Source organism: Passer domesticus, chromosome 3, assembly GCF_036417665.1.
Source record: "Passer domesticus isolate bPasDom1 chromosome 3, bPasDom1.hap1, whole genome shotgun sequence".
In the NCBI taxonomy this organism is placed as follows: domain Eukaryota; kingdom Metazoa; phylum Chordata; class Aves; order Passeriformes; family Passeridae; genus Passer; species Passer domesticus.
Window position 1 is genome coordinate 16,437,566 of NC_087476.1, and position 17,109 is coordinate 16,454,674.

Below are 17,109 nucleotides of genomic sequence, written 5' to 3' on the forward strand. Positions count from 1 at the left end.
TACATTTTGGGAAGTGTTGGAAAATTTCCAAGGAGACATAGTTCTTTTTTCAGTCATCTTTTCTTCTAATCTCACTCGGGAAATCTTGATCTTCAAATTCTGCTTCTCCAGCAGTTACCACCATTTTTGCCTCCTCCTATCTCCCTTCACTTCCCCTTCAAAAACAGGAATAACTGGCTTAGTGCTCCTACTTAGAGCTCGTGGTCCAATGGGCATGTGGAACACCACACATGAAGTAGGAACTGCTCTGAGAAAAAAAAAGGATGTTGCTGGCCCTTTGAGGCAGACCTCTGCCTTTCTGCTTTCCTCTGTTGAATTATCTCTAACTGCCACAAGTTTTAGGTGAGGTGTTATATAGAACTAACAGCATAATGTGATCTCTCCAATGATAGCTTTTACAGTCAAAGGTTGCCAGGTTTTTTTCTGTTTTTCTTCATTTTTTTTCTTTATATTCTCCAGTTCTTTTTAATTTGCTAATACTGGGTTATCTAAGAGGTATTTTTAGAAAAACTGGTGAATCTGGAATGCTCAAAAATTTTAGTAGAAATTACTTTTTATTTTTCTGCAATGTTGTGTCAAAGGTGCATACATTATTTGATATTTGTCAGTATTCTCCTCAATTCAAGAATTTCAACCAGGTAGTCAGGGATGAGGAGGAAATGACATGTGGTAGAAATGATCATTCTTGTATCAGGAGCAATGAATTGTGAGCAGAGACCATGAGGCTGGGACTTGTTTCTCTGCATGTTTTGATGGATTAATCTGTCATTAATCTGCAAACAGGAAGAAAAAGGGGGTAATTAACAACAAACATAAAATTTGGAATGAATAATCTGATGAGTCAGAGGCATAGATTAACTGTATTTTACATTTAGGGACTATTTGGAAAGGTTAAAGCTAGGAGGAGTTCTGGAATAGGCTGCATCAGCAAACTGGTACATTATTTACTCTGGCAAAGGCTATTCCAGGGAAGGCTATTCCAGGAGGTGTTAGTCTGGGCATGGTCAGCACTGGCTCAGAGTTTGTGTAAAATGCAGATTCAGGAGATTACTGCTCACAGAAGCAGACTTTAGGAGTTTAAGGCGCCTCGGAACATCAGCCCGGTAGACTACTGGATCTGCTGAGACATTCTGTTCTTCTCTCTGGAAAAGAGGAATTGGCTCATTCTGTGGAATGACTAACAAATTGTCCCTGAGGACTGGCCAGTTAGGTAGGAAAATGTTATTTACCTTAAAAAAAAACCACAACGTTTTTACGCATATTCAAGATGCTAATAATAAACTACCAGTGGAGCTCTGCCCTTTGCTCATAACTGTGGTCATTGCTTCTCCACAGTATGAGTGAGTGCTGGCATTTGTCATTTCACCCAAACTACTCATACACTAAAACTAACAATCTGGCCATCATATCTCTCCTGGGAGGTTTGGATGTGAATCATGGAAGAGGGTTTGGGTCTGTGCCACAAGTCATGGGAATTGTGGAAGGAAATTATTATATGCTAGATTTGTTTTATAGTAAGCCACATACTGTCCTAGAATCAGATCCCTATTTCATATTTTCAAGAGCCAATTCAAAGAATCCTAACTCAGATTAAATTCCTCTTGTACTTGGAAAGTTTGTCCCAGACATAATTTAGGTTTTTGTTTTACTTCTTGTTTACAACTTTTTTCCTTTCTTATACATTTTCTCTTTTGATTCAGGCTTGTTTTTTCACGAGAAAAAACCTGCCTTGATTCCTTGAGTGGCTGGTCAGTACTTTTTTTCTTTTACTTATTTATCTTCCCTTTTAGATAGCTAAAAATATTTGGCAGAACATCCTCACTTCAATTCTGGTCCATACATTTTTTTTCTCCTGCAGAATCTCACAGGTGAGGAGATGCCTATGAATGTCTTTCTGGAGATGGCAGATACCTGGGTTATGCCCCATTTAAAGCTGGGTTTTAGTAAATGCTGCCCCAGGAGCTAAGTGCATTCAGTATAACATAAGACAGACAAAGGGCCAGTGAACTCTGCTGCAGCAGAGCATCCATTTACTATCTGGTTATCCACTCTGAGTAACTCAGTGGTGGGAAAAGTAGACTGATAAACCCAGTGAGCAGACTGTAGTAATGTCCCTGGTATGCCTTAAAAAACAATCAGACACTTCTACCCCTAGAATATCTAATCCCTCCAAAAACCCCCAACCATAACCCCCAAATACTGTGGAAAGAAAAACAAAACTTCTGAAGAGATACTGGGTTCATTTTGCCAGAAGTGTGTTATCTGCAATATCTCAGGTCAGGCCTTCTGCAGGAAACTAAAATAGTTTGTGGGAAGCACACTTGAACCAACCTTATAGAATCCACATGACATTTTATTATTTTGTAGAACTTGCTTTTATATATGAAAAATAATTAAAAGGAGAATACAATTAAATGGAAATTAACTAAGGCTAGATAGGTTTACCATAGGCAATGATGAAATCTGCAGTTTAACAAAAACCAACCTGTCATGCTCATCCAAATGGCATTTTGAGATACGTACTGAACTTGAAAGAACTAATATTTCATTTGAAAATAATAAAAGATACTATTTCAGGGCTTATTCTTTCCTGAGGCACAGCTGAAGGGTGAAACCAAGCTTTTCCGTACAGATGTATGAGACAGAATTCATACTCCACCAAATGAGACCTTTATGCTTCCACCTGCATATTATGGCTCTAATAAACACGTTATCAGCTCATGAAAATGATGGCAAACAGGTGACTGGAGGATTTGATAAGTCAGCAGCAAAGATTAACAGATTTTTCTCAAGGAAAAGGTAGGAGAGATTCCTTTATTTAAAACAATTGCAGCATGTGAATTGACTGCACTTAAATCATTACTGGCAATTAGTATGTGTCAGAAAGGTTGCAGCTGGCTCCAATTACAGGTAGAACTTTTAGAAGCTGAACTTAATTTTATGTGTGATAGTGAAAAGCTGAGCAAATGCATATCAGGGAAATGTGCTCCCAGAAAGGAGGGCAAGATCTTATGAACTGGGACATGATTATAGTAACTAGGCCTAGTTCCTGCCTCCTGGGAAATAGATGGGAACACAACAGTTCATGTTGCTGAGCTTCTTTGGGTGGTGGGGAGAGCTTAAAAACTGTATATAACAGGCAGTATTTCTTTGTCCCACTGTGGTAGGTTTGCCCAGTTTAAACTCTTGGCAGTCAAATCCAACTTAGGCTGTACAATCAATGCACTCAGCTCAAGGCCAGCAACCTGCCCCTTCAAAGGCACTGCAGCTGTAGGCAGGGAGTGATTTGCAGACTGCCTGGGTATTTTGATGGGGCACTCCTTCTCATATGATTGTCATATGTGAAAAACTTTTTCCTTCTATGATGGCAGTATGTTGGACTCTGTGGTGTAAACTTGGATTTACAGCTAAGTGCTTTGGATGTTTCCACTGTAGTCACAATTATCAGGCTCTCTCTTAGTTGTGTTACAGGCTATGGCTCTGTGCCTTCTCCCTGGTCATGGACCAATGGGACCTTTTAGTCATTCCACTTCTCTCTCTGGTTGTGTGTGTTTCTTGTCATGTGATAAAATAGTGATGCTTCAAATAGAAGACTAGTATGTGTCTGATTATATGTTAGGAATTGGGATTACAGCATGTTGACTGTTTTTCATATTTATACAGAGGTGATGTGATCCACCTTGCCAGAGAAATTTATCTTTAGGCTCTCAAAATTCCAGTTGTACCAATGATTGAGATCTCCTGGTGAACCATATTGCTTTCCCCAGCTCCTGTGCCCTGTTACAGGAGCCTTAAAGAATGGAAGATAAGTATTAATATTCCCATTTAGGGGTTGAGTACTGCATATAACCTAAGGTGTGTCCTTGTGTTTAGATGATGCCCTCAGGTGGAGCCCAGGCTTACTGCTGGCTTCTGGAGGGGTTTGTGTGCATCTAGTTGAGGAAGGGAGAGCATGGAAAGCATTCTATCTTTTTGTCTCTTTCCTTCTGTCTCGTATATCTGCTGGAGGAGAGAGGCTTAAACTTTTTCATCTGTGTACCAGTGAGTTTTAGCTTCTGTTTTCCAACAAAAAGGCGTATCCAGACTACTCAATTTGTGAAAGATTTTGTTGAACAATTTCAAAAGGTTCTTACTACTTCATCTGAACTTATTAACGAGCTGTGGTGTGGCTGTATTTGTGTGTCCCTGTTCATTAGCCAGCACACAGTGCCTGTGTGGGCAGGAGCCGTTCTGCACTGTGCCTGCTCTTGGGCCAATGCACGGGTGCAGGCACCCTGTTGATTCCCTGCATTGCTCATAAACCCATGGCTGATCAGCAGGACAGCCACCATGAAACTCATTAGAGCTGCTATTTTGGGAAAGTGGGGTGATGTTTCACATAACATGTGCTAATGTGCAAAGGCTGCCATGCTTGTAAAATGAAACTGGAACTTTGTTGGAGAAGTACTAAGCATTCCAGCAGTACACACAGACCAAGTTTCAAGTAATTCCTCCAAAGTCTTCCCTGTGAGTGCTTTTCTACTAACATCCAAGTTCCACAAATGTTGCTATAATGTTGATAATATGTTTTAAATCTCCAGCTCTTTCTCTGGGATTTTGAGATGAAAATGGTAATCAGGTAGCAACTGGGAGTTGGGGAAAGAGAATCTGGGATTCCCTAACTCTCCCTATGTTATTGGAGTTTTCTTTGTATCAGCATCCACAAAGGTGCTTGCTGTGTAGTAAGCTAAGGCTGTTCTGTGGAGATAATGTCAGTTTGGTGTGTGAGGCCTTTGCAAGAAAATGCTGCCGTCTCCATGTGATTTGTTGAAAAGCAGCACACCCATTTTTGGTACAAGTATATGGTGCCTCTACAAGAAATGATCTGTCATAGGTATTGTACTAATGATCTGTTCTGCTACATTTATTAGAGTTCACAGGGTGCCCACAGTGCTGTGGGGCCTGTGGATGCAGCTCCTAAGCAGCACCATACTGCAAATTTGTAATTTTCGCAATGCAAGGGCCCATCCAGCATCACTTCAGCTGGGCTGTGTGTTTTTTGTTGCTGTCAGTTCCTGAGCACAGAGTTGCCAACATAGGAGATGACCTTCCAAAAGAAACTTTGAATATGTTAAAACAACGCATAGTACATCCCGTTCCACTTTGTCTCAGTGTCTCAAGACAAAGGCCTGTTCTGTGAGTTAAGGGGGATGTCATCGTGTTCAGGGCTGCACAGCTTGGTGGGAGATTTGGAGGTGAGCTGTTTTAGCCATTATTGATGCTGAACCTGATATTTTGTTCTGTTTAATTTGCTCAGAGAGATGAACTTCAGCATTATGAGGCCCAGACAGGAGCTGTAGAATACGGGAAAACTAAGGAATAATGCTTGTTGGCACTGCATCCCTTCTCACAGACTCTTTGGAGACCACCAGAGGCTCAGGGCAGGGCTGTCTGAGATATTGCAGGGCCATGTGGCTGTTCTGTTGTCACCTCCCTGTGAGTGCCCTGCTGGCATTGTCTTAGGCCTGTGAGCTGCCTCGAACCTCTTTGGTAAATTGAGTGTCGCAAGCTCCGTGTAGTCCCTGCAGCTCTTGACACACACCAGAGACAGCTCCTTTTATTTTTTAAAATGAAAACAGAGATGCTCATCTAGTAAAGTAATTGCTGGGAGGATTTTGTCTTCTAAGAAACAAAGTATTTCTGTTCTTAATGCAAATTTAAACAAATGCAATACTGCTCTTAGTGGAAACTGCCATGGGGTATGCAAGAAAGTTCATGTCATGAGAAAACCAGGCTGCTAATGGGCTGTCCTGGGTCTTGCTGGCCACATCTTCTCTTTAAGAACTCCAAGAACTGCATAAATGTCTTTCAGTTATGCTTCCACAGCTGAATACCCTGCTTACTTTGTGGGAACAACCTCCATGTTAGGCAATTCACTGTGAAGAATGGATGCTGCAAATAGATTCCTCTCCCTTAGTGGATTTACTTCATATGAGAAGGTTCTTGGGGATTAAAGTTTTGGGGAAAGAAATCTAACCTCGCAGATGGGATATATTCTTTCATAATTTATTCTCTCACTGGTCAAGTGTTAGAACTTAGGAGCTGAACAAGAGACTTAGAAATACAACATTAGAGTACTTAAGAGGGAAAGTCTCTGTCTTTCTTTAATGTTGAATTTTTCTTCAATGTTTTCTTTTGTCTGTAGTCATTATAGTCATATCACTTGCCAGCATTGCCTGTATAGATATCTTAGGGATTTTGGTGAGACCGGGGGCTTGGAAGAGGGATTTCATGGTCCTGTGTGCTGCTCTGACTGTGTCCTGGGGCATAGCATTTTGGCTTTCAGAACTCCTATACAGTATTCCATGAAAGAGCTATAGGAATAACTACAAAGAGAGGTGTAGAGACATATGAGAAAGGCAAATATATAAAATCACCACAAAGTTCTTCAATTAAAAGTACTCTCTAACTGTAAATTATTCTTATTATTGTTTCAATTATAATCCATTTATGGCTCTGGACCTCTGTGTAAACCAACAAGAGAGCTTTGCTTCCCTTCAACAATCCTAGTTCTATGAAGTTACTCTCAGCTTCAGAGAATCAAATTTCCTTACATGGCTCTTCCTCTCTCTCATCTACTCCCAACTGAGACTGTCTGAAAATGACTATTTCTAACAATTTTCATTACATTCATGGCTATGGCTTGTGGGTGGGGAAAAAAAGGCTTTAGAACACGGTGTAGTTGAACTGCAATTATCTGAGAAATGAGAGCTCTGGTGACAAGGCCTGAGGACCGTGGTGCTTTGGGAACAACACTGGCTACGGCAGAACTTCGGATGAAAGTGGGAAGTCAGCAATACTTGAGGTGACCTTATTATTTTTTTTGTCCCCTCCAAAGATAGCAGCTGTTGAGTTGATTCTTACTTGAAAAGAACCGTCCTTGTGTTTCCATTTTACTTTTAATAACCTGCCCTCTCGTCTCCCCCAACGCCTCAAGCTGTGCTAGCATGGAGATCACTAATGGCCCAGGTAGCATTTTGAAAGTCATGGTATATGTTCTTCTTCCTTAAAAATCTGTCTAGTGAAAAAGCACTTCCTTTTTATCACAGGTGTGTTGCTCCCCTGTGTGGGAGGCAGTCCCTATTTTGTTTCCTCCACTGCCATTCTCATCCCCCATATTTCCTTCACAATGTCTTCTCTGTGTTTGGGCATCAGTAGCTGGGCTTCACCCTCCTCAGGGCTCTGACTGGTGAGGATTTGCCTTAACAGCCAGTCCTTTTGTAGCAGGGCTTTTTCTAAGACCTCTCACTCCCTTGGGACAAGCTGTCAGCCCACACAGCTTGTCATGAACAAGGCAATACTTGAAGGTTTTACTTAACTCACTTGCACATTTTTTCACAGATTAGTATTTTTTTAGACTCTGTTATGTTGTTTTAATTGAGTCTTGCCACCAAAACAAATGAACATTGTGTCACCACATCTCAGTTCCTTTATACAGCTGTGGCTAAGAGAGTTTGGAGATGGTGCTACCTGGAGAAATGTTGAAGTCAATGCTTTGTATAATCATGATGAATTACACTCAAACTACTCCATACATAAATCTGGTCACACCAGAACAAGAACAGTGGAAAGTGTATAACATTAATGTATACTCATTACATTCCTCCTTTCACAGGCTCTAAGGCTGTCAGGCTGGCCACAGGCTGGGGAACTTGAAGTAACGAGAAGTTAGATTTGGACATTTTACTAGAAAGCATTGCAGTTCTTCATTGGAAAGGGGATGCCCTTTAAGAAACAGTGCTTCTGTGATGTACAATGGCTGCTAAGGAGTAATGAGTTCTGTGTTTGTGGTTTTTTTTATTGGTGGCAAAGAAGCTTGTCCCATTTTGCAAGTTTATTGAAAAATAAGTTAAAAAAATCCAAGACCTTGAAAACTCAATTTTAAATTCATAGTGTAGCTTTCTACTGTCTTGAAACCAAAGATAAATTTCCTACTGATTTTATCAGGAGCAATATAAAGGACTGCAAAGATAAGTAATGCTTTTTCTCCCTCATGTGAAAACATGTCATTGGGTTCTTCCCTGGATAGTGTTGGCTATATCATTACAAACATACACCAAGGACTGAACGTGGCCTCGCAATGAAAAACATTTTGTTTATTCAATTTGCAAACCTCAGAATGAAGGCCCTACTGGCCCTGAAATGAATACAGAGCAGACAGCCATGCAAGGTAGGGTGACTCCTTCCGTGAATAGAGGGTGTCCAGGCAGGAAGTCAGCACCCAGAGAGATAATTTTGAGTAGCAGTGCCTCATGTTTGCCCTTACATCTGTCACATGGCTTGTCCTCAGACCTGCTGAATGATAAATGCCCGTAAAAATCCTTTTCTCTATTGCAGGGGAGCTGGTGTGGATTCAGTCATCTACCTTAACTCCCAGACCTGAAACTTGTGCTGAGGAGCTTTGTTGGTTTGGGTGGAAGATGTCATGTTACATCAAGTGTTTTTCAGAGTAAAGTGGCACTTTAACAGCCAGCTCAAAAGGAGGAATTTCCTTTCCAGGCAGAATGAGCAGGCAGGTCTTTTGTTGATCACCAAGTCTGTGGTTTATTTAACTGGTTTTTTTTGTGTGCTGAATGCCATAGCTGGTGATAGGGCTACCAGGCTCCACTGCCAGCAGCATACTGTGGCACTAGGTCTTATATCTGACTTCCTACAGCTGCAAATGCTGACAGCACTAATATTTCACAATGCCTGGGACACAACCCTGGGATGAAGGAGAGAGTCTTCTAACTGAATTCATGCAGTGAGAGAGGCTAAGGAAGAGTGGCTTTCTGCAGAAGGAAAAGCTGGTCCTAGGAGAACTACCCCTCGCTTTTAAGTTACAAAGTCCACTCCCATTGCTGAGTCCATTCTTGGCTTCTTATGCCCCAGTGTGTTCCTTTCCCCGACTGATTTTTTTTACTTTGTATCTTCCACTTGGATGTGATTGGCAGAGCAATTCATGTCTCTGTTATCTTCAGACTGAATTCCTGCAAAGGAGGAGGATGGAGACAAGTCTGAGACTTTGCTTGTGCAAAGAGCCATGCAAAGTCTCAAACACCATTCTTGATTTAGTACAGCTGAGCCTTCAAGGACAGATCCTGCTCATGAGAGCTCCTGTGGAATCCCTTTTGTCCTGTGGTTCATACAGCTATATTGGCATGCAGTTACCTTCCTGCCTCAATCTTCAGTCATGGCTTGCTGGTCAGCCTGCTCTCGTTATGTTAATTGTAGACTCTGAGCCCTGCCATCCTGGAGATTGTTCTTCTGAGGTTTGGTTTTTAGAAGTGCTGTTCACCCATAACTGGAGCTAAAGCAAAGAACATGGTTGTACAGAGAAAGAAAGTATTTTTAATCCTGTATAAATAGAAATAATATTTTCCTTTATAAATAAACATGGAAAATTCTAGTATATTGATAAGCTTCAGCTTTTAGTACTGTTTTGTTCCTTGGCTTTCAAGTGTTGTCTCCAGTCACAAATATGTATTTTCACTGCTGAGACACTTGGGCTCTTTCTATTATGAACTGTCTCTCAGTGATTCACTTCTTTGGTCTCCTAAGAAGTTAATTTGCTCAAGGTGGTGTAGCTGTGGTTATCCTTGAGAATAACACACAGGTCATGGATGATATAGATAACAAAACAGACACTGTTTAAAGAAGCCTCAGTTCTGAGAGCTGATGTTGTTAATAATCCTTGATCTCTGCTGGCTGCTTGTAAACTTGACAGTCTGTTTCAAGGGTAGACTGTTGGTATTTTCAGTCTTAACTAACAGGCAGCCGTGCTGTGGGATATATACTGGGATATCACTAGGATCAGAATTATTAAACTGTATTATAATCTCAACTGGGATCACATCTGAGATTTCATAGCCAACACAGGACTCAGATCAGTAGCTGTTGAAGCTGTAGTTGGCAGTCACACAAAAACCTAAGAATTTGAAATTGGGATCAAAATTGGTGACATGACTATCTCTAATGATGATAGATATGTCAGGGATTTACAGATATTTTGTATTTTTGAAGGTGTGCCTAGATAGAAAGACTTTTCCTGAGTTTTCATTGTTCCTTGTGGTAATTTTATTAAACTCAGTTCTATAAAGTAAATTGGCTTGGGAGAGCCCAGGCAGATGAGAAACACAAGCAGAACAAAGCAAATACACATCATATCACTAGACCATATGGGCAGATTAAGCCCTACTTAAATGTGGGGTCTGCACCCTTGCTGAAGTTCTGCCACAGCCCAACCAGTCCATAGTGATGGATCCTTAGTGCTGGGAAGTAAAAAAGTCCTCTTGTGCACTTTAGTGAAACTGTGTCTGTAGGACAGGCTGTATTTATTATGTGCATGTGGGAAAAATGAAGTAAAGAAAAGAAAAGGGGTATAAACATAGAAAAATGTGTACATTTATTTTCAACACAGCATGATACATGTAGCACTTTCAGTGGACTGCATGACTCTGGGCTCAGTTCAAATTCTGAAATTCCAAGACAGGAGAGTTTCTTTTGTACTCAGAGAGAGAGACTGAATTTTGTGTGCATTTGAAGTTGATTTCAGATGTGAGCCTTGCAATAAAAGCACTTGATGGATGTCTGATCTGTGATGTGCCCAAGGGTATCTCTTTCTGTGGCATAAGTTGATAATGGGCCTAGCCAGCACATACAATGCTTGTTCCTAAATCAGAACATATATGGGATGGGAATGAAACTTTAGTGCAGGGAAGTCAAACACAGTCTGAGGCTTTTTTCATAGGCATGAACAAATCCCTTGACATCTCTCCCTTTATAATTTTAGTGATAGAGATGTTGCTTTTGCAGGAATTTATAATTGCAGTTGGTTTCTTCACTTAGAACTTGCATGGCTTGTTTAAACAACATTGCAGTTCCAAAGTTCTTTTGTAACATCTTAGGAGGGCACTAAGGCAATATAAAACAGACTAGGCCTGACCCCAGGGAAGTTAAGACATGGGTTCAAAGAGTCTTATTCACTCATTTTTTCTGCAACCCAAGGACAGCAATTGTATTTTGCACCTGGAGTACTAGTTTGTCCAAGGCAAAAATTTCCCCCAAATTTTGCTTTCTGTCTTCATGCCTTTCTATGGCTCTGAAAGGATCTACAGGGTTTTTCCACAACTCTTCTCTAAAAAGATGCCTTTGTTTTTCCTGTCACTGTCATAAATGTGTCCCTGTGAGTCCTAGGATAAAGACAAGGATTGTACTTCGGAATGTGGAACATTTAAATACTTCCCTTAGACTAACACTAGGTTAAAGATAACATGATGTCAATTGCCTGTTGCTGTAATATCATTGTGGAAAAACTGGTGTATTTCTGAAATTTTCTGAAGCATATTGCAGAAAGGTTTATCCCCAGGTTTAATCCCATGGCCTGCCCAGATTGTCAGTGTGCTCTTGAGCAGGTTATTTGTTCTCTAGATAACTCAATTTCTTATAATTGACAGAAGAACACTTCCCTAATTTTTTTTTTTAATTTTATGCTGGGGTAAGAAGTGCATTAAAGACTGTAAAATCCATGTAGTCTGCAATGGTAAAACCATATAAGCCATTAATGTAGATGTTAAAATATCTGAATACACAATCTGGCCAGAAGAGCCTGGGTTCTCCATGAGATATTGCAGCCGTGCTCTGCCTGTCTGTGCCAGAATGCTGTACCGCCTTGTGTGTCACTGTTAATCAGCATTTCCCTTCTTGAAAGGATTTGTTGGAGAGCACCATTTTACTCCATCTCAGACAATGCAGGCTGACTGAAGTATCTGGGAATGCTCATTGCAGACAGTAAGCTTTGAGGTGATGATAATGCCTCGTAAGGGACCCCCTAGCCAGAGGATCCTGCTGGGGCTGGGGTGTTAACTGAAGATGGTCAGGGCTTCTGTGGTGTCCTAGATCAACACACTGCATTGTAGTTCTCTGCATACACTATCTTGCATCAGATCTGTCTCGTTAAATCAATGGAATTATTTAAATAAATTATTTTTATTAATTTATTATATGAAAAAATTTAGAGCAAATTCCTTTGATGTCTGATATCCTAATCACACCCGTAGGGCATTAGCAAGCACAAGGCACATCTGAGTGTCTCTAATTCCCTAGTGGTGTGATTATATCTCATAATATTCACAACCCCCTGGAGCTTCTTTACTGGTATAAATAAATCAATTATTTAAGTCAAATACTTTGATCATTAGAAGCTGCCAGTGAGTGCTTGAATGCCTGAGCTGTGCAATTCACCAGGAAAGATCTTGCTTCTCAAAATGCTGAACAGCCGAGCTGAGTGCTACCAGCACTTCATTTCAATCTGCTTTATAAATTAGATTAGAAGTCAGTTTCCAATACTTCATCCTGGATAGCAAGGAAGGGAGAACTTTACAGGGGTGGAATTACGAGATATTGCTGCCAACAGATCCTTTTATCATTTAACACTGCTGTCATAGGTTAAATGTGAGCTACTGTTCATATTAACTAATAGCTATTATACTGAAAACTGACACAGGGATTCCAGCTAATGCACCATGAACCTGGTTCACACACACTGCATCATATTAACTATTATTTGCACATATGGATGGAAAGGAGTTTTGAGTCACTTGGGATATATGGCAAATTAGCATTTTATATCATATTAATGAAGTGCTAATTGCTCCTTGCAACCTTTTTTTGTGCAAATTGAATGGGTCCTATTTGCATTGTCATCTAACTGCTGTATTACCTTGCAGCACTTTCATTAGGCTGAGGTAGCACAGAGTTCATCAAGGAAAAATATTAGTACTTGTGAGATAATTAGTTATGATATTGATATTGTTTAAAGTGGACTGGAAATACTGCAGTTAACTTTGGTTTAGCTTGGGAATATTTTTATTAATAAGTTTTATAAAATATCTTTCATTTTGCATACATTAAACTGACATCTTTACAAACGGAGGTTTCTGCTTCAATATTTTATTTTTCAGTTCCTGTTTGTCAAGGTGCTTTGCATCTTCTAATGAAACATGAAACATAACAAAAAATAATAAATAAGGGAGGAGTTTATTGCTGGTCATTTATCTCTAAAATGAATTCCAAGTCTGGAGCTCTTTGAAATTGCAAAATAAGAAAACATCTCTAAAGATATTGAATTTACAGGTGTCTGTGAGTCTGATCAAACAGCAACCGAGTCTGTAAAACAACTTAAGAAATGTTGAAGATGTTACAGTCATAATCATTTACAGAATCTTGTTAACTAACACAGATACAATTCTCCATAAGTGTAAAATATAGTAAAGGTATAGTATGTGATATTTTCAGCCAGTACAGGTATTTTGGAGAAGAGAGACAGGTGGAAAAGATGAGGTAAAATTGAATGGTAATTTCATGCTAACTTGGGGATGTTTCCATGACTGGGGTGGAAGCATGATTAATTTCTGAAGCCTCTGTGGGAAAGGCACCCAGACAAAATGACATAAATCTCCATTAGAGGATTTAAATGCTTTTGCCAAGAGAAAAGTGACCTGAACTTTAGGTACACAGCCCTTTGCCAGTCAATTCATCCAGATTTAGGGCCTGCACCTTTTCTTTTTCAATGAAGTATTGGATGTGGACAGATTGCTAGTTACAGCCGAAGGCGGTGTGACAGCTTTATTGCTGTTGTATGGGCAGCATGTTGTCTTTGATTGGGAAATAGGCCTTCCAGAAAGGTATGTGCAAAGAAATGTTTCCAGATATTTGTAGTATTAAAACGAAAGTTGTTATTTATACTGGTTGACTAATACTTTCATTGTCTCTCTTTTGGCTGTGTATACTATGCATTTGTGTAAATTTAGACTTTTGTGTTTATCAAAAAGAGAATCTCATCTTAAGAGACAACTGAAGAAACTTGCACAGTGCAGTCTGGCAAAGTATATCCATAAGAGTCTTCAGAGACTTAGGACTCACACCTCAAACAGATATCCTGAGCACAGAAATAATTGCACAAGACCTTGTCCCAGGCAGGCATGAAGCAATGCAGCAAGGAAAGACCTTATTGCTGATCTAGGCTTAAGACTTTTTCCAAACAAGCACAAGCAGCTCAGCAGACTTTTCAGATCTAAACTATGGATAGGGAAAATTACAAATTTGTTTTTGCAAACTTAAAAATAAAAAGTCATCCTGGCTTACCTGATGTAAAATATGTGGATCATCTGGATTTCAGTTGTATTCTGATTACTTGAGGACCAAACCAGAAATACTTGATTATGGTACTACTTGCATCCAATTTGAACTCAACCAAAGGAACTGTATAAGTGAACAGAAGAAAACTGTCTTTATGACTTTGCAAAATGCTTTCCAACCTCTCTACATACGTCTCTATGGTGAAAAATATTTTCTCTCTGTTTCTTTTTCCTTAAAAATACTTTGTATCTCCTGCTATGACATTCCGTGAGACTTCAGTAGATAGTTTTGAGAACAGAAATATTATTTTGTTGGTAAAGTCTGAGCACATCAGCAAAGTCTTACCTGACAGCACTGCACAGGCTTGCTGCATTGTGTGTGTCAGTTTAACTTTTAACGGGCTGGTGAGTTATCGCAACAAATGTGGACCCTGTAGGGAATTGTTTACTGTGTGTAAGAAGATGAGGAGATCCTGGGTGTGGGCAGGAGAAAAGGGCAATGTGGTAACCTCAAGAATTTTATGGGTTTATGTCAAACAAACAGCTGCAGTAATATAGGAGGTTATCAGGAGCCTCAGGAGATCCAAGAGCAAAGCTCTGGTGGAGAGATAGAGGAATCAGATGAACAAACATTCTTCCCTGCTGACAGGTAGGACTGTGCTGGTATATTCTTCTGCTAGTCGAAATGAGTCAGGAAGAGGAGCTGAGCAGAAAAGGGAACTTCTGATAAATGAGGAAGGCTGCTGCTTGCTTCACAGGCTGCTTCCTGTTACATGCTCATCTCTTTTCCAGGCATAGCTGACAGGAGTCCTTGCTGAGTTCCTGAAGCTGACACTGGGCTATGCAGCTGTTAAGCTCTAGAGTGTAAGCCTAACTTAAGCTCATGGCTACCAAAAGTCAGTAATGTTTGACAAAGTGTTTGGTGACCTGTGAGAAATGAATTCAATCACTATGACATCACTACGATTCCCTGCAGTTACTTTGCCTGGTTAGAAAATCATTCCAGATTTCCTCAGTTGGCATAGATATAGATATACATATATGTTGGGTGTTTTTTATTTTTTTGGGTTTTTTTTTTTTTTTTTTTTTTTGCTGTGCCCTGTGCCTGTGGAAGAAAAATGCACTGATCATGAAGCAAAGCCAGCATGTGCCAAGAAGGGGGAACTTCAGTTCAGGCTTGGAGACACCTTGTTGCAATGGCATGGAAGAGACTTAATTTCTGTTCCTGAGATTTGTATCTCTTATTTGTCTTATAAAGTAAAAAAAAAAAGAACACTTCCTTCTATGGGCTGATGGGTGAGAAGCTTTTCAGACACCTAAAATGAGTAATGTGAAAAATTAATAGTTTGGAGTCCAAAGCAAAGTTTGTGTGACCTCAGAAAGGGAGGGAGAGAGAGTCTTCAAGGGAATGACAAGAATCTAAAAATATTGATTTCAATTTGCCATGGGAGGGAGCAGGAGAAACAAGCCATTGGAACAAGTTCCTGAAGCTTCCCACTAGCTGGAATGTTGAACAGCAGAGTCAAAACAAACATTTCTGTAAGGTTTGCCTTCTCAGAAAAGATTAAGTCCAGTCCCTCTTGCCTTGCGCTCTGTCACTGGCAGCCTCTGGTGCTGTTTGAAACACCAAAGAAGGCAGAACTTTCAGTGCTGGCAGTTTGTGGAAAAAAAGAAAAAAAGCTATGGAGGACATTTTACTTTGGGCAGGGATTTAAGGCTGCAGCAAGATCCAGTCTGTGCACTTGTGGAGGGCTGTGCTCAGCCTCTGGGACTGGAGGAAGACAAGGGTACAGTCATGCTTCATGTTCATCAGAGCCCTTCTAGGAGTACCTGCATCAGGTAGTGCTCTCCTTTCCGCAGATTCAGAGTCCTCAGCTCAGATTTCATGAGGCCACACGAGTCAATTTTGCATTTTGTGTGATTTCAGACCGATTGCTGTCTCAGAAATGCTGCTCCTGGGCCAGTAGGCTCCAAAACCCTGCCTCAGATGGCCCACCTTTCCCTTGAGAGGGAAGAGCACAGTGTGCATGTGTGTCTCCAACTGGCCAGACAAGAAGGAAGCTTTGATTTTTGACATGGCTTTTTCCTCTTTAGTATGGGTCCAAGCAAAATCACAGCTTCTGTTGCTTCGTATCTTTGGGAAGAATACAATAACTAAAGTAAGATGATAAATTGAAATTTGGAAATGGAAATGGCTTAAAATCAATGTATCTGAAGGTGACTGGGCTATTAACATGAGCTGAACTTTCTTGTGACCTATATGCATGCAAAGATTGACACCTATACAGGATCAAAGGAGCTTATGAAAGGCTACAGTACATGAGAGGAAATTGAAAATGTGTAGGTTGTCGATCTCAAGAGTGGCTTTTATTAGTTATTGTACATAATAAGTATTGTGTCAGAAATGAAAGGGATTAGCTCTCACCCAAGGTACTGCACCTGAGCAAATATTGTCTTGCCTGGGTGAAATTTGTGCCAACACAAAGAAGACTTGGTATGAGGCTATGTACTGCTTAAGTCTCACTTAAGTCTTCAAAATGAGGATTATGCTGGATTTTAGTGGTACAAAAATATAAGGACAAATTTCAGCCCTTATATTGCTACAGTGTGTGTCCCTGGGGCTTTTGGAGTAATGTAGAGTCTCACCAGGAGACATCAAAGCTGTTGGTCAGTGCAGACTGACCACTTTGCAGGTTTGGGAGGTCTTCATGTCACTGAACTGAAGCTCTGAAAGGCTGTTAGAAACTAAATGAGTAAGTGAGTTTTAATAGCTGAATGTTTTATTTTCTGCTGTGTTTTCCAATGGCTCAAATGCTTTGGTTTGTGTGAGCAAGCAGAAGAATATTTTGCTGAGGTCAGTAGGTTTTTCTTTGAAACACTGTAAATTTTGTAACAGCAGTTGACAGTTTGTTGTTGGAAGTACGAATAGCAAACTCAAAGTTTCAGAATAAAA

The 17,109-nt window shown here is 40.2% G+C and overlaps 2 long non-coding RNA genes across 3 annotated transcripts in view; one reads left to right on the top strand and one right to left on the bottom strand.

Moving 5' to 3' along the window:
• LOC135296078 (uncharacterized) overlaps positions 1-17,109 on the top strand; it is a 154,571-nt gene that overhangs the window by 1,653 nt on the left and 135,809 nt on the right. The gene's annotated exons all lie outside the window — the stretch shown is intronic.
• On the bottom strand, positions 279-14,335 carry LOC135296080 (uncharacterized). Its single transcript, XR_010358132.1, has 3 exons — positions 14,164-14,335; positions 1,059-1,142; positions 279-773 (listed from the first exon to the last, which is right to left on the bottom strand). It is a non-coding gene; the product is annotated as an uncharacterized LOC135296080 (long non-coding RNA).